Source organism: Sminthopsis crassicaudata, chromosome 2 (assembly GCF_048593235.1).
Source record: "Sminthopsis crassicaudata isolate SCR6 chromosome 2, ASM4859323v1, whole genome shotgun sequence".
Classification (NCBI taxonomy): Eukaryota; Metazoa; Chordata; class Mammalia; order Dasyuromorphia; family Dasyuridae; genus Sminthopsis; species Sminthopsis crassicaudata.
Window position 1 is genome coordinate 86,656,666 of NC_133618.1, and position 22,335 is coordinate 86,679,000.

The 22,335-nt window shown below is 35.3% G+C and overlaps 1 protein-coding gene and 1 pseudogene across 5 annotated transcripts in view; one reads left to right on the forward strand and one right to left on the reverse strand.

Annotated features, from left to right (window-relative positions):
* Window positions 1–22,335, forward strand: part of CAMKMT (calmodulin-lysine N-methyltransferase) — a 501,495-nt gene that overhangs the window by 239,362 nt on the left and 239,798 nt on the right. The gene's annotated exons all lie outside the window — the stretch shown is intronic.
* Window positions 10,833–11,366, reverse strand: LOC141554794 (NADH dehydrogenase [ubiquinone] flavoprotein 2, mitochondrial pseudogene; annotated as a pseudogene).

Here is a 22,335-nt window from a genome sequence, read left to right on the forward strand (position 1 = left end):
GTCCAAAGCATCCAGCAGCAAATGTGAGTTCTCAATGACATACATACCCTTGGCTCCAAGCTTGGAGCTCTAAGACAAAGAAGAGTGGAGTCCAAACTCTGGTGAGTGGGAATCTCCAGGCAGGGACCATCAATCTGGTTCTGACAGGTTGGGGGGTAGGACCATAAATTCTAACAAATTGGAGTTAAGGATGTGTCCAGCTTAGAGCCAGGAAGTCTGAAACTTAGAGTTATAAAAAATGCCAATTAGGTATCTGAAATAGGACATCTGGAGTCTTATCTTCTGGAATGTCAGATCTCCACAGCACTAATTATCTCAGTTCTAATGGGCAGAAAAGGAGGGTTGCAACCAGGGAAAGTGAATCAGAACAATTTAGGGAAACTGAATGAGGACAATAAAAGGGAACTGTGGCACAGCAAAGAAGCCCTGCTACACTGGTTAAATCTTAGGAATTAGGAGGGAATATTCTGTACTGGTTCAGACGTTTGATGAGCAAAGTGACCTTATACAAAGTTACCTTTATGGGACTAACTTCACCTAGCTGTATGAGACAGTTTTGGAAAAGCAGTTTGAAAAGAGGTATTTGTGCACAGTCAGCAGCAAAGTTTTATGTTTTCCATTAAATTGCCCCTTCCCAAAAAAGAGAGAGCAAAACAAAGCAACTTTCAATTTTATATTTTGCCTGTTTAATTAAATTAATTTCATGTTTATTCCTTAAATATTCAATGAAAGCCTTTCCCTATAGCCTGATCATTTTTAAAGTCCAGGTCCTTTATGTTGAGTGAGAAAGATATTCTATTTTCTGTTCCAGTGTTGGAAATACATTTTTGGATATTTGAATTGAATGGTATTCCAGACAGCTTGATCCAGTTTTTTTTTTTTTTTTTTTTTTTTTTTTTTTTGTGTGTGTGTTTTTTTGTTTTTGTTTTTGTTTTTTGTTTTGTTTTGTTTTGTTTTGTTTTTTAAAGCTGGAGGAGTCAGTATTTTAAGGATAAAATTCTAAATTGATTGAGTTACAAATGAATGCAGTGTTAATTAATCCAGACTATTGTTTATAAAGTAGAGTAAGCATGCTGGAAGTCCAAATTCCTCTTGCTGCTTAGTCAAACTGCCCAAGGCTTGCAACTGCTTCCTTATTAGGTGACTGGCTATATGGGGATGTCATTGTTTGTTCCTGTAGCTAGGCTTTCAGTTAAAAATCACAGCATGAGTCTTAAACTGCTGCAACCATTATCCAGTGCTAACTTGTCACTAAAGGTCTGCTAATAGAACAAGAGAAAAAAATATCAATCTTTAATTTTAGAACAGCTGAGTAACCTATAGCACCTGTTCATTTTCTCTCATCAACTCATTTAAGAGCCTTGGAGTGAACACACTATATAAGATTCCAATACGATTTTTTTTTCTTTTTCTTAAGGAAAATTTTAGGCAATCTTAAAACAAATTTTAAGATTTAGTTTCATTTTAAAGAAACTAAATATGAATATCTCCTGAAAAATCTTTTAAAATGACATTAGCTGAATATAGTGATTTCTAGACAGGTTTTACATTTTCAAGCACTATTTTTCAGAAATATATTTAATAAAAATAGTTATTAAAGGAGGGCATACTTTAACATCAAATACATTTGTAACACATAGGAATAATCCTTTTAAGCTTCAAAGAGCAGATAAATTTCATTTGATCATTTAAAACTAATAAACAGAATTGCACCTTGGAAACTACCTGCTTTCCTTTATATAGAACTCAAACCTTCATCATAGAGTGGGGCAGAATAAAGGACTGTATTGTATTTCGTTCTCAGAAGAGGTTAAAAAAAGTTATAATCTCTTAAGCCTCTCCTAACAACATGAGTTCCTACACATAGAGAGTTACCAGACTAATCAAATGATCTTATAGATGGAGTAGGCCTCAACATAATAGGCCACATCAACTATGAATGAAAGGAAAACTTGGAAGTATCTGTCAAATAAATTCACTCCAAGTGATAGAACTTTTGAAAGGATGCTTTATTTAAATGATTTACTCTGGAGAAAACAATTACAAATAATATTAACTTTGGCTATGCAGATTAATTGACATATAGTCAGATTGGAGTGATATTTTTAAATGACCCAAGCCAATTCTTCTGGGATTAGGTACATGATTGAATGTGCTTAGGTCTATGACTCTAACCAGCCATATGTTTTAATTTGACATTTCCTCCTAAAGGCTTATATTTTAGCCCAAAGCTGCTGTTGTCCTTGTGCTGAACTTCACAACCTTTGCAGTGCTTTTTTTCTCCCTATGGTCACCACTTGTGTGATGTATCTCTCATGAGGTGCACATCAGTCCAGGCTCAGCCTCATTCTGCCATGACTGTTTTCATCATCACAAGTACTTGATCTGTTTCACGTTTTATGGAATCGATAAATCTCATCCCTAAAGAGTCCAGCAGGCCTTTGATTCCTGACCTGACATTTACTAATGCTCTTCCTGATGACCTGCCACTACGGATCTTCAGAACTGCACTCCGTGTTTGACAACACTCATAATATGAATCAATATTCAGCATTCAGTAAGTGAGCTGGGGAGTCATTTTATTGCTGCAAAAGGCTGCATTGCCCCCGGGCAGCTGTCAGAAATGGGTAGTTATTAATAGTCCTCTCTCTTCACTTAGCATAGTCAGTAGGGGTCTGGCATGAAATGATTTAATCAGTTTATGATATCTGTGACAGAGAGCACTTAAAATGTAATCACAAAATTTAGGTAGAAGTGTTCCTGGGCTGTTGTAATGTTTTCCTCACTTAATTTCCCCTTATCTCTGATATAGTGCCGTGCATACTAAGAAGCTGGCCATACAACAAAATTAGACCTTGATCCGCCTGAGTCTCCCTTTATCTCTCCATAGGCCAGAATTCTCAGTGGCATACTTATGGATTATTGATGTTTTTGCCTTGGTGGAACTTGTTTTGCTTAGCAGGACTTTTTAGGGGAGATAAGTCTGGGGGTTGTGGAGAGAGGAAAGGGTTAAGTATGGGCAGAAGCAGCTCATCTCAACAAGTTGCTCTTCACCTTCAAGCTAAGTTTGGATTTATCAAAGCTATCAGGAATAGGAGTCCCCATTATAAAACTGTGATTTCTATCACTGGCTCCTACAGCAGACACCTGGAAACTGACTCAAAAAAAAGTTAGAAAGAAATACAAAAACTTTCTTGTCACTCTGTGCTCTCTCACTTGGTGATCTCACCTGAGTCCATGAGTCTTATTGTTGTCTCTATGCAGAGGAGTCTCAGATCTATATACCCAGACCTAGTTTCTCCTCTGAGCTACAGTCATCCATTGCCAATTGCCTTTTATACATAGTCAACTGGATGTTTCACAGGTATTTTAAGCTCAACATGTTTAAAAATAGAACTCATCTTTGGCTCTCAAACTTTCTCACCTTCTGAATTTCTTTATCACAGTTGAGGACACCATCATCTTCCTATTCATTTAGGCTCTCAACGTTACTGTAATAAGGTTGACTCTTCATCCCTTTACATTGACTCAACTTACATATCAAATCCATTGCCAAATTTTTATTATTTCTACCTTCACAAATCTCTCTTTCTCTTCACTTGCATAGGCAAAATCTCAGTTATGGTACTTAGGTACCTAGATATTCATTGGTCTCCCTTACCAGGTTGTACACCTCTCTAGAGTAGGAACCATGGAGTTTAAAATTTGTCACATCATTATTATTACTTTATTTCTTTTTATTCTTAAGACTGAGCACAGTGCATGGGATATAGTAAGCATATAATAAATGCTTTTTGATGACTGACTTGCTTCTAGATCTTTTGAGTTCTTTTCCTTTTTCAAAGTTTGTCTTGCCTTTTAAAAAAACTTATTAAAATTTCTTTCTTACCAAGATATATACACATATTAGTAAGAGTACATGTTTTGTATTCCTTTTCTGTTTTTCTTTTTTCTTATTCTGTTTCTTTAAATAAAATATATTTGGAAGAAGAAATTTTTTGCTTTGATTTTTTAAAATCTAGCACTCACCAAATTCCTGTTTCCTATCTGAAAAAATAGTTCTTGATGCATTTGTAAAGTAGAGATGACTGATGTAGCCTAAGTCCAGACTGTATACTTGATTAAGGTGCTCTTTGATGACATATAACTCAGGTGATTCCCTTTTACTTCCCACAGTCATCAAGTGAATTCCTTTCTAGAATTCTATCCTTGTGGTTTTACACTAGACAAAATACTTTAGACATGCATTGAATGAAAGATATAATTGCTCTAAAGGGAAGAGTGGAGTTGTCCTCAAAGATGGGAGCAGATAAGAGATGTCTCATTTTTAGCAGCCCATATACTCTCAATTTCCTTTTCATTTATTATTGTCCTATTGTTTGGTGCATATTTTACTGAACCTTAGAGAATTACTCCAGGAAATATGCTCTGATGTGTTGTTCTTCCTTTTTCTAAATCTGCCTTCTTAAAAAAATCTTAGTTTGCCTCTTGAAACCTCAGCCTCAGATTTAACAGGCATTCCAGTCCTAGTGTACTGATATGCACTTTTAGAAAGAATGGAAACCCATACAATGATATCAGCAGGTGGGTCAGCCTTGGGGCTTGTCTTTGCCAATTTCAGATACCAGACTCTGACTGTTGTTGAATCAACTCTATTCTATTCCTAGCCTCTAATTGTTGTTGACATGTGATTTTGCTAGGAGGTCATTTTCAATGGGTTAAGGAGGTGAGGAGAAATCATCTCCTTCTCTTGTTATACTTTCCAAGAGGTACAAGGTAAAAAGTGAAGGGTAAACTCATTATACAGAACTGATTGCCTTCTTGAGAATTATCATTTTTTAAGGTCATTGGGGGCTTTTAGCTTTCCATTATTAGAAATTTTCCCTGGTTCCATTTGTTATCCTCCCAAATGAGCAAGCCTTTATAATTATATCAAGATAATTGAAAAATGTCTTCATCCTTGGTTGTTGGGTTGAAGAAAAAAATTAAATTTTGCTAGAGACTGATTAATCTCTATCAAAATTGGCCACAAGGTAAGACTTGAATTTTTAAATAATGAACTAATCTTAACTGATTAAATAATTTAATCAATTTCAAGATCAATTTCCATTCTATTTGACTCTTCCTGATCTTATTTAGGGTTTTCTTGGCAGAGATACTGAAGTGATTTGCCATTTCTTTCTCATTTTACAAATAAGGAAACTGAGGCAAATAGGGTTATGTGACTTGCCCAAGTTTAGAGTTACTAAAGGCTGATTTGAACTCATGAAGAAGTCTTCTTGACTTTATGGATCCATTTGGGGTTTTCTTGGCAAGGATATTGGAGTGACTTATCATTTCCTTCTTCACTCATTTTACAGATAGGAAACTGAGGCAAACAAGGGTAAGTGACTTGTCCAAGGCCACACTGCACTGAGGCCAGATTTGAACTCAACATGAGCCTTCTTCCCTTAGTTTGTATATACACATATCTTTTAATATCTCTCCTAATAAAATATCTATTCTCTGGTAAGGGACTGTTTCATTTTTCTCTTTGTATTCTCAGTACCTAATACAGTGATTGGCACAGGATAGGATATAATAAATACTTGTTGGTTGATTGACCCTATACTTTTATAGTGTGTTAAGATTTGTAAAGTAAACACTTGTGAACACTGAAGCAGATTTCCCAAATCAGTGTTTATGTAAGCATTTATTATGTAATCAAAATAAAAGTGATTATTTTGAATATAGAATTAAATTTACATATGTCTAAAGACACATACGGTATCTTCAAAGGTACCTTTCCAAATTTTTTAAAAGCATAATTTTAAAAATTACAATTACAGAATATCATTGGAAGCTGGATTAGATTTTCAAGGAAGGAAAAAACTTCAGAAGTTTGAGAAATGCGGTTGAGTCTAACCCAAGTCTAAGAGATAGCATTGTGTGGAGTAAGGTATGGTGAAGAACTTACAGATTAAGCACATATTAATCAGAGACTTCTAGCTAATATAAAATCAGGCCTATAGGCCCCAGTCCCGTGAAGGCCTAGGCTGCATTCCTTTGCCCAAATAGGGATTAACTTATACTTGGCTGAAGAAGCTATAAATCACATTGCCAGCTGCATTCCACTGACCAAATATGACCAATCACAACCTATGGAGGGTGGGATTTTGGAGGTTCTTTGTCTGAAATGTATAAAAGTCGTGAGCATCTTCAAGGGAGTGGCTTTCTCTGCTGTGAATCTGTCTTACAGACCAGGATGGGGTCCGCTTCTTGAGATTCTAATAAATAATTCTGTTTTTCTATGAGTGAGTAGTCATTTTTGGATAGGATTTTCTATCCCTCACAGCATGACCAGAGAAATGGAGATGAAAATTAGAATTGGAGAATAATCTGGATTTGCTTTAACATAAATTATATGAAGGAGAATATGTGATAAAGCTTATATGGATATTTTGGAACCAAACTGTCACAGACCTTAAATGCCAGAATCAGAAATGAAGATTTTATTCATGAGGTGAATGTATATGTGTGTAAACCATAAAAGGTTATTTTTTTATTAGAATGACTTCATAATTACAAAGCAAATAATTAATTGACAAATATTAAGTATCTGCTATGTGTTAGGCGCTGTTCCAGGTGCTGAAGATATTAAAGTAGAGAAAGAAACAATCCTCACTTATAAGAAGCTTGCATTCTAATGGGGGAAATGAGTACATATATTATATGAATAAATGTAAACATATATAAAATAATAAAATACAGTGAAGTTTTTGAGAGGACACTTGCAGAGATATGGTCAAGAAAGGCCTTATGTAGAAGATGGGACTTGTTTCACCTTAAAGGAAGAGAAAAACTGGGGGAAGCAGAGGGAAAGAAGAAGTACATCCAAGCATATGGGATGGTCAATGCAAAGACATAGAGATAGGAAAGTGTTGTATGTTAGGATCAAAAAGCCGGTTCAGCTAGAATAATTTCTAACAAGATTGAGCCAATCCATGTAGGGCTTTAAACTCTAAACTAGAGGTGTTTATATTTTATTCTGAAGGCAATAGGAAGCCACTAGAGTTGATTGAATAAGAGAGTCATCTGATCAGATCTGCACTTAAATGAAAGTGCCTTTGGCAGCAGTGTGTACAACAGACTAGAGATATGAGTTAGGAAGCTTTCAGTAATCTTGGTGAAAAGGAGATGAAGGCTTGAGCTAAGGTAATATGAAGAAAGAAGGGATGAGATGTTAGAGATATTGTTAAAGTAGATATATCAAGGTTTGGGAACTGGTTGGATATGTGGGTTAAGAAATAGGGAGTAGTTCAGGATGCTATGATTATGAATCTGAGAGACTGGAAGCATGGTGATAGCATCAACAGAAATGGGGAAGCTTGGAAAGTGGGAAGATTTTGGGGGAAAGATGATAAATTTGATTTTGGACTTACTGAATTTGAGATATCTCTGGAGTATCCAATTGGAAATGCGCAATAAATAATTGGTGGGCTACTGAAGCTAATAAGAGAGACTGAGGCAGTGTGAATCTTTTGCATAGAGGTGATAATTAAAGCTGTGAAATCTAATTAGCTTATGGAAGGATTCTTGAGGAAAAAGAGAAGACTGCTTAAAATAGCAATTTGGGAAACAGCCAGAGTTAGGAGTTGATGTTAGGAAGATTATTAAGGCATCAGCATGCTAGGATGGATTAGAGAAAGGATATACAAGAGTCAGTAAGACTAGTTAAGATTTTATAATAGTTTACACAGGATGAGATGAGAACCATGCTCAATATTAACAGAAGTGGGGGGAAAGGACTAATTGCTGTGGTTTGTCCTTCATTCTCGAGGAGGATCATGACATTAGGGAGGTGATGCCATGATATACAAGTGATTTGGATCTAAGTGATGGAGGACTGAGCAAAGTCACTTCCCTCACTTTCTTCTTCAGAGTCATCTGGGTCCAGTGGCCAGATATAGATTAGGATTCCTAGAAATGGCCCCAGATGCAATGGGAGACCTTGACCATTTTAAGCTCAGGTCTTCAACAAGTCTCAGTTGGACTGAGACTGCACCTCTTCTTTCACATAGTTAAAAAAAAAGACATCTAAGTGAATCAATAAATAAATCTGCAGGAGAGAAAGATTTGTCAAGATAGAGCAGGAAAACACATCAGTTGATTGGATGTGGGAGAAAAGTCAAACACATCTCTAAACCTAAGGTCCTGGGATTAATTGCCAAAAAGAGGTAAGGTGTGATGAGGCACATAAATAAATGAAGTCTGGTATGACCTCTTCTTCATGGAACCATGTTGACTTTTTGTGATCACTGCTTCCTTATCTAGATGTTCACTAACTATATCTTTAATAATCCTTTATAGCATTTTCCAAGGAATTCATGTCAAAGCCACTGATCTATAGTTGCTCTAATTTAATCTTTTTATTCTATTCATACTTCAGAAAGTCAGGTTTCTATGTGCTCTTCTTCAATCTTAGGGTATCTCTTCTCTTCTCCATTACCTTTGAAATATCAGTAATGCTGGTTCACTGTTTACCAATTCTGGCATCCTCTGAGGATGGAATTCATCTGGGCCAGATAATTTGAATTTAGCAAGGATTGCTAAAGACTCTCTTCTCTTTTTATCTTGGTCATCAACTTCCTATTAGTTACTTTCTTTTTTTAGTTGTTGTTCTTTCTAATTCCAAGGCCATTCTTCATGGGACAAGTAAAATAAGAAGATAGAAGCTCTGTCTTATTTCTTTTGTAAATTAAATCATGTTTTCATTCATTTGGAGCATCAGTTCTATCCCTTTTTTGATCTTCCCACCCTCTTCCTCCCACCACTCCATGTAAGTAAACCTCTTTGACCTATATTTTTGTCTTTAGCTCTCTTTGTCAATCTCAGGTCATTTTGAACGTATGCTTAAATGAGTCTCAGAGAGTCATGGTATGCATGTCTACTCATCTTCTATTTCTTGCCTTTGTTTCCTTTTCCATACTTTTTAAAAATCTCCAAATGAATTGATGAATCTCTGTGCATCTATATCAGTCCCTTCAAGTGACTCCTATTTTTCTTTTCTTTGGATTTGTGAGGTCTTCCCCCACTTCTCAGCTGACTTTGCCTATAGAAATTCAATCCACAGAATCCTTCCTAGTATTCCTTTTAACTCTTTGAAATCTTTTCTTTTAAGATTCAGGGTATATGTAAGAGTATGCCCAAACTTCATTTATCACAATATCTATAAAGAAGTAGTTTCTTCCCTTAATTATTTTCATCATTTCCACACTAGCAATCAAGTCTTCTTGTTGGTGAGAATAAAATTTAGTATATAATTTTTTTAAAGATTGGTTTTTTTTCTACTTTTTAAAGAATAAAATTCTTTAAAGAAAGTTGGAAAGATGGAAAATTCATAGAAAGATTTACTTTCTATATGTAGCTATTCATCTGAATAAGTAAAGTACTACTTAGTGTCCTACTTCCATTTCTAGGAACAAACATAGATATTGGGAATATGTAAAACTTTATTTGTGAATTCTGCTATGCTCTAGTTGTCATATAAAATAGGAAATTTCAACTATTCTGCCAAAACCTGAAGAACTCATGTTTGTTGAATGAAATGAATGATTCATCAAAATGAAAATAGAACTTGAACTCAACTTGTTTTTCTTAAATTTTTCATATTTTACACTCATTTTTTCTATAAAATATACAAGTTGAATAAACGTATATGTAGTAAAATGTGGTGTATGCTTTTAAGACTATTCAGTTGAAGTGTTTACTTTTAGACTAGTTTTAGCAGTCCACCTTTTGTAGGAACAAATATATCCAAAAACGAAATTCTAGACAAATACTATGATTTAGACTTGCATTGCATGTTGAAGTCATCTTTTGTTAAGAAATCTGTAGCATCTTCAGCAAATGGCAGACACTATTCAAGTGCCTGTAATTGACCAGTACAATACCATACTTCTGACACTCTGTTGACTAGTTGACCCAGAGGGTTCCATGTATAGATAGCACACAGCTTTCCCATTTTATACTTTTTTTCTCAAATAGGAATGGGTATGACATGGGGCCAACTATCTATAACTGACTCCTAAAAAACACAGGTTGAGCTTTAACCCTAGCAAAGTCCTTCATTGTATATGGTTTTTCTCCATTAAAAGGGGCATGGCTTACTTTTGTTCAGACTGTTATATGATTAGATTTTTTTTTGAAAGTTAGAAATGTACTTGGAGAATTGTGTTTCCCTATTGTGACTCACCACAGAAAGATGCATAGTGAGATGTTGAGCAGTCTTATCTTTTCTTTTTCTATTACTATGCATGTTATTATTACTCCCACTGCTCCCATAGAATATCTTAAGCATAATTTTTATGTTAACTCAATTAATTGTAATTATAATAGAAATAGAATATCAAAATACAGTTTTAAAAACTGAAATGTGATAAAACTGTACCTAATAATTGTCATGAGATGCTTTTTCAAGTTGAATATGTTGTTGAAATGGATATAGTGGAAAAAATGTTCATGCCTTATGTAATAATGTCTTAGTAGGTATAACACCTAAAAATTTTTAATGGGATATTTTGTGCTTTTTACAAGATATTTACAGTTATAATAGTTATGTTGCAATCAGGGTACACGAAAACCAGAATATACAATATTAAACATTTGCGTAGATCGGGAGATTAGTTTTAATTTATTTTATATGTACCAAGGAATATTTTTACTAGATTGTTTAGGATTTTTAGACACATTTATACAAATTACTTGGAGCTCTGATTGCACATCAAAACCAGGCCCTTTGAGTGGCTTAGTCAAAGGTGGTCTTATACCACCTTTGTAAGACACCAGCTGTCTTACAAAAGAAATGTCCACTCTTTCATCATGGCTTTTAGCACATTAAACCTCTCTTCAATATCTGTAGGTGTCAAATCTTCATAGTGATTATAATTTATTTGAACCATTTGTGCATTTACACAGGCATCTAAACATTCCACTTCTTTAGTGTGAAGGCTTGTCAGGTATTAACCTAAATGCTGAAGCTTTTTCTGAATGACCTCTAGTATGCTATCAGAATCTTACAGCATACACAGTCTACTGGTGTGGACTTGAATGTGAGGTTTTCCAAATGGCTTTTAATTATACATTGTATAAAAAGTTGCTACTTCATATATCTCATTGGAGATACTGGAAGAGATGGGTGATCAGCCATTCTGTTTTTGGGCTAAATTCAGTACTGGAAGCACAGAAACTGTTTTATGTCCCTTTGGGTAATTCTTTACAATTGCTTCTGTCCTCTTATAATTTTCTATTGTGAAAACCAATGGAGTATCTAGATTATTTTCAGGAGTATCTCTTGCACAAATAAGACCTCCAATTATACTTTGCATATTTGGGTAAGCATCTCATCTGTCTTCTCCAGGAGACAATGAGAGCAGTGAACACTTCCTGGAGTGATGATGAGAAAAACTTGGAGGCTTAGACTCTTCCTTTCAGAAGAATTTTGTAACCAAAGTTATAATTTTAGGTGAAAAATTTTAAAGATTTTAAATATAAATCATATTAAGTACAAGGAAGACTTCATTTTAAAGCAAATTGATAGTTTTTAAAAGGTTTTTTAAAATGATTCAAAATATAAATCACATCAAATACAAAGATAGCTTTTCAATTTAAAACAGATTGGTAGTTTTTGTTATGAGGTTCCTGTTTTGCTTCTAGAATTGTGATAGATGACAATGGTTTGTGATTTCCAACAAATAGCATAAAAACAGGAATCTTATGAGAGAGATTCCAGAAAAAGCTTTAGGAATTATATCATTTGACCATTCATTCACTGAGCAAACATCTTTGAATGGCTTCTGCGTTGAGAGCTCTGTGCTAGGAACTAGAGATGCAAGGCTAAATCGTATGTGATCCCTGACATCATGAATCTTATAATAATGTAGGGAAGGTAAGACTTGCAAACAAATACCTATGGAACATTTTAAGTATATGAGAAAGGTACAAATAATGTACAATAAGTATTTCCAGTGAAGAGAGTTTGGGAGATCAAGAAAGGTCCTTTGGAAGAAGTAGTTGGATTTTTATGCTTTCTACCCAAAGCAGTGGGGAAGGAAGGAACATTCTAGGTGAAATACATATAACTTGAGCAAAGGCTCAATGATGTAAATACATAAGATTTTTAAAAATATTGACAGTTTGGTTTGTCTATAGCCTAGGTACAGTGGTCCTCAAACTTTTTAAATAGGAGGCTAATTCACTGTCCCTTAGACTGTTGGAGGGCCAAACTGTAGTAAAAACAAAACCTCACACTCTGTCTCCACCCCTCAGTCCATTTGCCATAACCCGGGGAGCCACATAAATATCCGTAAATGCCCGAGGGCCGTAGTTTGAGAACCCTTGGCCTAGGATATGACAGGATATAATATAAAGTTAATATGTAAACATAGCTTAGAGACAGTTTTAGAAGGTATCTATTGACAAAGTAAGGAGTTTGGATTATATTTAGTAGAGAATATTTGAACAGTGGAATAGCAATCAGAGAAGTCTTTTAAGGCCCTTCAATTTTTTAATGTGAAAGTTGCTAAATCTTCTATTATCCTGACTGTGGTTCCATAAAATGGAATTGTTCCTTTCTGGATGCTTGCATTTTTCTCCTCATTCCAGAATTTGGCTATAATATTCTTGGAAGTTTTTATTTTGGGATCTCTTTCAGGTGGTAACCAGAGGATTCTTTCAGTTTCTATTTACCCTATGATTCTAGAATATCAGGACAGGTTTCCTTTCTTGAAAGATGATATCCAGTCTGATTCTGACTTTCAAGTAGACCAATAATTTTAAAATTCTTTCTCTTGGATCTATTTTCCAGGTAAGTTGTTTTTCCATTGAGATATTTCAAATTGTTTTCCTTTTTTTGGTTTTGCTTTATTGTGTCTTGATTTCTCATGAAGTCATTAGTTTCCATTTGCTCAACTATTTTTTAAGTAATTATTTTCCTCCATGAACCTTTGTACCTCTTTTCCTAATTGGCCAGTTGCTTTTTAAGGCATCGTTCTCCTCATTAGCTTTTTATATTTCCTTTTATTTCACTCTCAATTCTTTTCCTAATTTTTTTTCTATCTCTCTTACTTGATTTTCAAAATCCCCTTTGAGTTCTTCCATGGCCTGAGCCCAATTCTTATTTTTCTTGCAGACTTTGGATGTAGGAGCTTTGAGTTGGGCGACATCTTCTGAATGTGTGTTTTGATCTTCCTTGTCCCCATAATAACTTTCAGTGGTCAGAAACTTCTTTGGTTGTCTGCTCATTTTCCTAACCTGTCATGTGGCTTTTAACTCTTTGTTAAAGTAGGGCTCTGTTTGCAGGGTGGAGGGTGCACCATCCCAAGCTTCAGAGGTTTTGTGCAGGTGTTTTCAGAGATCCTTCTAGGGACCTGATCACCAGCCCTCTTTTCTATCCTGGAGCTGTTAGGCTGTACCTGTCCCACTGTAGCTGTAAGATCTAATGTGCTAAAGCAACAGAGTTTTGCTTTGCTGATGATTCGGCTGGTGTTGGTACCCTGTCTGCACTGGTTCCCACCCTGTTGCTACAGACCTTCTCCACTGACCTTCTCAGTCTTCCCTCATGTTCCCAGATGAGGGGTCCAGAAGCCTCCAACTCTGCTGCTGATTCAGAGGGCCCGCCTCGATGATGCTGGGGTCCCACCTGGAGCTGGCTCAGGTGGGGGCAGAGCAGGCAGGCTCTGTGCTAGTGCAGCCTGACCTGGGATTACAAGCAAAGCTTCCACCCTGGTTCCACAGAACTTTTCTGCTGCCCTTCCAGCTCCCTTTGATCTCTCTGAGCTGAAAGGTCTGGAAGCTACCAGTATTGCTGCTGATTTAGAGGATTGACTGGACTGGATCTGGCTCCAGGGGTGGGTCAGGGGCTGCACTGGTGTGGCCTACACCAGAACTACACTTGGGACTCCTACCCTGTAATCACAGACTTTTTCTGCTGATCTTCTAAATTTCCTTCAGCTAGAAAATGTTCTACTCCATCATTTTTGGTGTTCTGATACTCTAAAATTTGTTTAGAGTATTATTTAAAGGAATTTAGAGCAGTTTGGGGGAGAGGTTGGGCTGGTTCCTGCCTTTACTCCACCATCTCAGCTTTGCTTCCCTCCAGTCAGAGCTCTTTTAGAAAGATTCCTTTGCCAGTCACGTGACTTTGCCAGTCTTCTCCTTCCTGAAGTTGCTAGAATGTGGGGGGAAATAACATGCAAATATGGAGAAGGTAATGCTCTTGAAGAATTCTTTTCCATCCTTAATGTCATCCTGGAAAATTAAATATTTTAAAAATCCAGAAGAAAACTTCAGTGCAAAAACAAAGAAGAAATTGTTCTGAAGGAATAGAGAAGAATCCAAACCTAGAACAGGAGTCTGAAGTAGGAGAATGTCATACAGAGGAAATAGTGAAAAAGGCTTTTCCCAACATGAAAGCAAGGATTTTTTTTTTAACTGAGGAAATACTAAAATCATATTCAAGATTTAATCAGTCCAAAGATTTAAGTTTCTATTTGTTGATATTGCTTCCAATTCACCTGAATTCAAGCATGTTTAGGATATGGGAGTTCTAGCTTCTCCCTGAAGCTTCTTACTCTGAGGTCCACCACCAGGACAGGAAAGCAGCTCTTGACTAAGCCAACAGCAGCAGCAGAAATCTCAGCCATAACAATAGCTAGCATTTACAATAATATAGTATCATTATTATTTTATAATTATGGCAATGATTATTATTATTTTATAACATAATATAAATATATAATTTATAATAATAGCTAGCATTTAATGTTATAAGATTGGCAGAGCAGTATATGTATTAATTCATTTGATCTTCATAGACCCCCTGTAAGGTAGATACTATTATTTCCATTTTATAGATGAAGAGACTGAGCAATGTTGTGTCCTCATTGAATATGGCTGGAATGATGAAGGAAACCTCTTTTTTATTCATTGTTAAATTGTTAAACCAGATACCTCATTTCATTTCAATCTCAAGTATTAGATTAGCCACCATCAGTTTCTATAAACTGCTTCTGGGCAGCTAAGTGGATCAATGGATAGAGTGTTGGACTTAGAGTCAGAATGACCTGCCTCAGACATTTAGCTGTGTGACCTTGGGCAAACCATTTAATGTCCCTCTGGCTCAGCTTCCTCATATATAAAATGGGGATAATAAAATAATAATGATACTTACCTTTCAGAGTTTTTGCGAGAATCAAATGAGATAACATGTAAAATAATTTGCAATCATTAAACTGCTATATAAATGCTAGCTTTTATTATTATTAATTACCACTCTTATTATTACTCTATCATATCTTGTATGCAAAACCATAAAGTGTAGATAACAAATAAAATCAATCCTCATGCAGAGAGGCAAATTTGACCTAATATAAATCATTGAGCCTGGGTGGAGGTGAGACTCATTACTGAAATATAACACTGGATGAATAAAATTTATTTACAAGAAATAGGACTTATAAAAGGGGCAGAACAAATTATGATTATCTAATAAAAAAGCACAGGAGCCAGTTTGGGGGGGAAATATTTGGGTCAAAATCTAAAGAAGCAGAAACAAGCAATTCAATTCAATTCAACAAGCTTTTATTACAGTCTCATTGTGTGTCAGACTCAGAATACAAAGATCATGTGTTGAGTTAAAATAATAGGAATGATCAAGGTGCCGCTTTTTACTATGTATTGGTAACCAATTATGAAGAGCACTGTATGTAGTAATCAGAATTCTTGGGTTCTCTTTCAAATTAATGTGGCAAGAGGGTTTCCTCAGCTGTACAAGCTAAATTTTTTTTTAATTTCAATAGTGTTTTATTATTCCAATTACATATAAAGATAGTTTTTCAACATTCATTTTTGTAAGATTTTGAGTTTCAATTTTTTTCTCCCTCTCCTTTACCTCACCCCCCCTGAAAAAAACCAGCAAGGAACATGATATAGGTTATACATGTTTAATCATTTTAAACATTTCATATTAATCATGCTGTGAAAGAAAAATCAGAACAAAAGAGAAAAATAAGAAAAAAAAAACCAATCAAATAAAAAAGGTGAAATTGTATGTTTCAACACATAGTCTCTATGGTTCTTTCTCTGAACACAGACGACATTTTCTATCCCAAGTCTATCAAATTGTCTTGGATCATTATATTACTGAAAAGAACTCAGTCCACCATAGTTGATCATCACATAATCTTGTTGTTACTGTGTACAATGTCTTCCTGATTCTTCTCATTTTACTCAGCATCATTTCATGTGACTTAGTGATTTCTATGGTTACTTAATTCCTTAAAATTTTAAGATTCTAATTATCTCAACGTCCTTGAGTTGCAAAAGGAGAAATGATTTCTGCCCTCAAAGAGTTGAAAGCCTAGTTGGGAGACACACCCCACATGTGCAAAGCAATTAAGGAACATAAGAAAATATATAAATAGATGTCATATGATGTGAAGTGAACTATAAGTATGATATGAGATTAATGAAGGGAGAGAAGGGTAGAAGTAGTATACTATTTTCCTTGAGTTTTCACTTACTATATGGTACTTTGGGCATGTGATTTTTGTTCTGCCTTAGTTTCTGTGGGTGCAAAGTAACACTTTTCCCGGGAAATGCTTGTGAAGTGCATCTAGAGAAAAGGTTCTGAAGGGTTAAAAAGAAAGAATGTTTGTTATATTGAATTGAATTGATTATTTTTATTTTTCTCGGTTGTGTATTTCTGAGCCAGTAGCTATTTGCTCATAGTCAATGGGGTGTCTTTTTATCTAGGGGGAATAAGAAGAAGTCATTTTGCATTGTTTTCTAGAGATTTCCATTCTATTTTACTTTCTTTTTTTGGAGATGGGCAAAGGTTGCAAGTTCTGAAAATAGATTAGCTATTGCTCTTTCCTCGGTATTGATTTAGTCACTGCCATGTCAATCATCCTGAGATATCTACTGAAGACTCCTGTTAGCAGGGTCCTGACGGGCAATAAAGGAAAACTTATGTAGTATGTTTCCCCTTGGGGTGATTATCTGTAGTTGTATTATTGGCCAGTTTCTTCAGGAGTTCTTTGGCACTGTCACAGAAGAATTTGTGCATGCTAAGTTTAGTCTTTAGGATAGACCAATTAACATACATCAAGGTGAAGGTTGGCGTTTATTCCCTATAGGGCTCTGAGAAGATAAGTCCTAAAGGCAGAAGGGAAGTCTCAAGTATGAGGTTCTGAGAGGCTCCTGCTTAATACTCAGACTCTGTATTAGATGCTTCAAAGACCCAGAGCCACTAAAGCCAGCCAACTTTATGTTTCTTGATAACTTTAGCTTCTACTTTCCCAATTCTAATTTTCAAGGAATTATTCTCTTTAGTGAGCTTTTGATTCTCCATTTTTCATTTGAGTAGCTAGGCGCCTCAGTGGGTAGAATGTGAAGTCTGGAGACAGGAGGACTCATTTTCATAAATTAAAATCTGACCTCAGACACTTAAAAGCTGTGTGACTCCAGGCAAGTCACTTAAGCCATTTGCTCAGGTCCAAATCTATAAAATGAGTTGGAAAAGGAAAATGCAAACCACATCCATATCCCTGCCAGAGAAACCCTAAATGGGGTCACAAAGAGTTAGACATGACTTGAACAACAATACCTCTTTTATATATATATGTATATATATATGCATATATATGCATGCATATATGTGTTTTATATATATATATATATATATATATATATATATATATATATATATATATATATATATATATTTTTTTTTTTTTTTTGCTGAGGCAATTGGGATTAAGTGACTTGCCCAGGGTCACACAGTTAGGACGTGTTAAGTGTCTGAGTTCTGATTTGAACTCGAGTCCTCCTGACTTCAGGGCTGGTGCTCTAGGCACTGTGCCACCTAGCTGCTCCAACAATAACTCTTTAAAAAGTTTTTCTACTCAGTTTAACTTTATTAAGTCTAGTGTGATTTCTTTTTCTTGTTTAGCTTTTTATGATTCTCTTAATTCATATTTGAATGTCATATTTTTTATTTAGCTCTTGTCTTTTCATCAGGAATGCTTTCATTTCACTGTGTCCTTTTTTCCTCCTGAAAAATTTTATGCTCAGGTTTTCTGGGTAGGTCATCCTTGGTCTTCCAGAATATCATATTCCAAGTCCTCTTGTCTTTTAATCTGGAAACTGCTAAATTTTATGTGATCCTGACTTTTTCACTACAATATTTGGATGGTTTCTTTATGACTATTTGCAATATTTTATCCTTAACCAGGAAGTACTGAAATTTGGCAATAATTGTTTCTGAGAGTTTTCATTTTGAAATCTCTTTCAAGAGGTAATTGTTTTATTCTTTCAAATTCTATTTTACTCTTTGATTCTAAGCAACCTGAGCAATTTTATTTTGTAATTCTTGAAATATGATGCCTAAGTTTTTTTTTTTTTTTGATCATAGCTTTTGGGTATCCTAATAATTCTTTTTTTCCCCTAATAATTCTTGAATGATGTGTCCTTGATCTATTTTCTGAGTCAGTTGTTTTTCAATAGAAACATTTTCTCCTTTTTTTCTTCATTCCTTTGACTTTGTTTTATGTCTTGTTATCTCAAACTGTTATTTTTTTCCATTTGCCCAATTCTAATTTATAAGAACGTATCTTCTTCAATGAACTTTTATATCTCTTTTTTTCAGTGTGGCCTAGTCTACTTTTCAATCAGTTCTTTTTTTTTCCAGTGAATTTATATGCTGCTTTTACCACTGTCCAGTTTTATTTTTAGGGCATTGTTATATTAGTTTTTGTGCCTCATTTACATAGTTGTTAATTCTGTTCCTATAATTTTCTTGAATCATCTAATTTCTTTCCTCAATTTTCCTCTACCACTTTTATCTCTTTTACTCTTCCAGCAGTTCTTGTTGGACTTTTGCCTGGTTTATATATATTTTTTTCCTTTAAGGCTTTATTTTTTTTTTATATTTTCACATTGTTGTATTCTTCTGCGTTTGTCTTGATTTTCTTTATCACTATAGTAACTTTTTATTTTCTGGTTCTTTTTCTTTATGGTGATGTTTTCTCATTTTTCTTGACTGTTTCGTGACTTTGAACTTTATGTTAGAGTTGGGGACATAATGTTCCAAGATGCAGGCTTTTTCATGTTACTCTTTTCAGATCTAGTTCTGGGAGCCTGTAAGTTTTCAGTGCTTTCAAGGTAGTGTGATCTAGGAAGAAGTGTGGTCACTGGTCTCTTGTTTGACCAAGGTTTTTGTTCACTGTGCTACAACAGAATTTAATTTGGTCCAGTATTTTAAAGTTGTTTGGAGGGGAATGTTAGGAGAGTTCATCTGGGTTGCTGCCTCTAATCTACCCTCCTGTCTTCACCTCTCAGTTTATCTGTTTAAGTCTTGATTTGATTACCCAGTATATTACCTATTCCCCCATCAGCCAGGTAATATAGGGGGTAGAACACTGGGTCTGGTTTCAGGAGGATTTAAATTTAAATCCTGATTCAGATACTTACTATTTATATAACACTCTATAGTGTCCTTAATCTCTTTTTCTGTTGTCCTATATGCAAGATGGGGATTATGACACTTTTTTCTCCCAAATCCTTAGCACAATGTCTAGCACATAGAAAATGCTGGATAAATTCTTATTCTTTTTCCTTCCTTCCATTCTCTTTATCTTCCCTGCACATTTTGAAATGGGTATAGTCCCTTTAAGAAACTTATTTGTGATTCTTTCCGATTGAGATTACTCCCAGCCCCTCCTGGCTGAAGAAGCTAGGACCTTTGATTCACAAATCCTGGTTAAAGCATCCCTTTGAATTCCAATAGGAGATCTGGGCTTGTCCCTGTCCCTTCTGGATCTGAGCCAATTTGGGACTCTACCCACGAACCCCTTTAGCTAAATCTCTCATTATAAAAAGAGCCAAGCTGGAGTTCTCTCTTTGCAGAGGTTCCAAACATGCCAGTCCTATGCCTGGCACACCAAGGGTCTCTGCTCACTGGAATACTGTTTCTGGTGCCCTCTTATCTCTGGGATAATTTACTTTTTGTCTTGTGCAGTTTTCATTTTATGAGTTCTTGAAATATAGCTCTGGAAAAAGAGGCTTTAAAAGCCCATTGTATTTCAAATGGATTGTGCCTTTAAACTCAAATCATTTTGGCTTTCATTGAATGACCAGACCAAGCCTCCATGGCTAGTTGTTTAAGTTGAGAGGCTTAGAGTGAGTGTAAATAGCAATTGTTTTCTGGTCTGGTCAGAAACTTTGAATATCTTCCCCATTTAGATATTTTTGTGAACACAAATCAAGTCATCTTTTGTCTCAATTCTTACCTACCCCTTAGTCACTGAAAAGGCATTACCTCAAGCAAACTGATACCTTCATTTAGAAAGTCCAAGGTCACTCACTGCATTCTTGGCCATTGCCAATCATCTTGACTTTTGACTTACCACTGAATTTCAGTGACTCTGGAGGAGAGAGTGAGACTGATGAATTTGTGCAGGTTCTGCAAAGCTCGAGGCTTCATGCATCACTCAAATATAAATCATGTGCAAGTCAAGACATTACCCTCATGAAGTCATTAGTTCTCTTCAAGAATGTAGGACAAACAACAACAGCAAGAACATTAGCAACAACAACAAGAATGTCATGGCTGAGATTAGACAGAATGATTTTCTTCAAATATATTTTTATTAATAAAGAAGATGAAGATGATGAAATCTCAGAAGTGAGACTAAAACTTCTTTTAAAAAATTAATTACTGTATTTCTTGCTGTCTAAAGTTCTATTTGCACATTGTCAATTGACCCTGTGAAGATTGGAATCAAGAAGATGCTAAAAGATTTCATTATAGTCTCATTATTAACTGGAAATGGTATTCTTATCACAGGTACTGATATTTTAACACTTTTAAAATAAAAACTAAAAAAGTACAAAGCAGAAAGGCTTAGATCTATTGCTATTCTGGCAAAGATTCTCTTTCCATACACAGGTGTGTATGCATGTGTGTATTTTAAAGATTATTTATCCTTTGTCATGTAGCATTGTTTCATGATGTGAAAAGATTTTTTTATGTGTGTTCATGTATCTGTAATAAATTAGAAGGGTCTGAAAGGAGATTTATGGGCACGAATTATCTCTACCAGCTGTAGAAGATTTCATGTCAATTAAATATTTGCAAAAAAGCAAGTATAGTATAATGATCCACTCATAACTATTACAAGTCTGGCACATCTCCATATAGTGGTAGCCATTGCCTAGGCTACTATACTACACGGGCATGAAACATAATAAATTGGGATCCCCTTGGACATAATGAACAGTAATATAATTTTGTAGTTATTCTCCTAGCATGATGAAGCAGTAAGCCAAATTGAGTTTCTAGATAAATTTTGACATATGGGTCTTATTCCTAAAGAAAAGGAGCTATTGTTGCCCTGGCCTTGTTCCAGAATTCTGCAGAAATCCACACGGTAGCTTATTGTTCATTATAAAAAGGTACCACAAGTATTTTTTTTTATGAAAAAGAACAAATTGCTAAGTTCAATTAGTCCTTTGGGGAAGAATTTGGAATTTCTTTTCAGTCTGGCTGCTGGATCCTGCTTGTGCTATTGTTTGATTCACACTGGGGCAGTCTTAAGGGCCTGTGAACCACAAGGCCACCGTGGGGGCTCCTAGTTGATGGTGGAAGGATCAAGCAACCCTACTCACCATAGCAGCGAAATATGATGTTAACATCATTTTAAAAAAATAGTTGCCACAGTAAAGCATGTGCAGAAGTTGTAGAAGGATGGGAGCAAGTCTAGGGCTTTCTACTATAAGCTATTCCTGAATCTGTTCTGTTTTGTAGATAATGTAAGAATTACTAGGATGACAGGAGGGTCTTAATATAAGATGAGATGAAATAGAGTACATTTAAAAAAAACTCCATTGTTCACTACCTCTCATGCTTTAAAGAAAAATAACAGGATTAATTGAAGTATTTTGTCAAAGTAGTTGGTTTGGGTACTCTAATTTTTCTGGAGGAGACAACATATAAGAGTCAAAAAAGTGGTTAACAGCAAGCAGAGGAGTTATAATTACTCTTATTGGTCAGGCTGAAAAAGGACAAAAGTATCATCAAGAATCAGTGTCTGAAGGGCTGAGCTTCTGGGGTTACCAATTGTACCAGATAGAGTTTATATATAAAGATTACCAAGTCCTTAAGACCTCAAATATTTGAGTGATTGCTGGTTCAGACTGAGTACACTGAATCCCAAAAATTTGTTGCAAAAATGCCCTAATGATAATCTAGTTAGTTCTGTTTTCTCATTTTATGGATAAAGGAACAAACAAACAGCT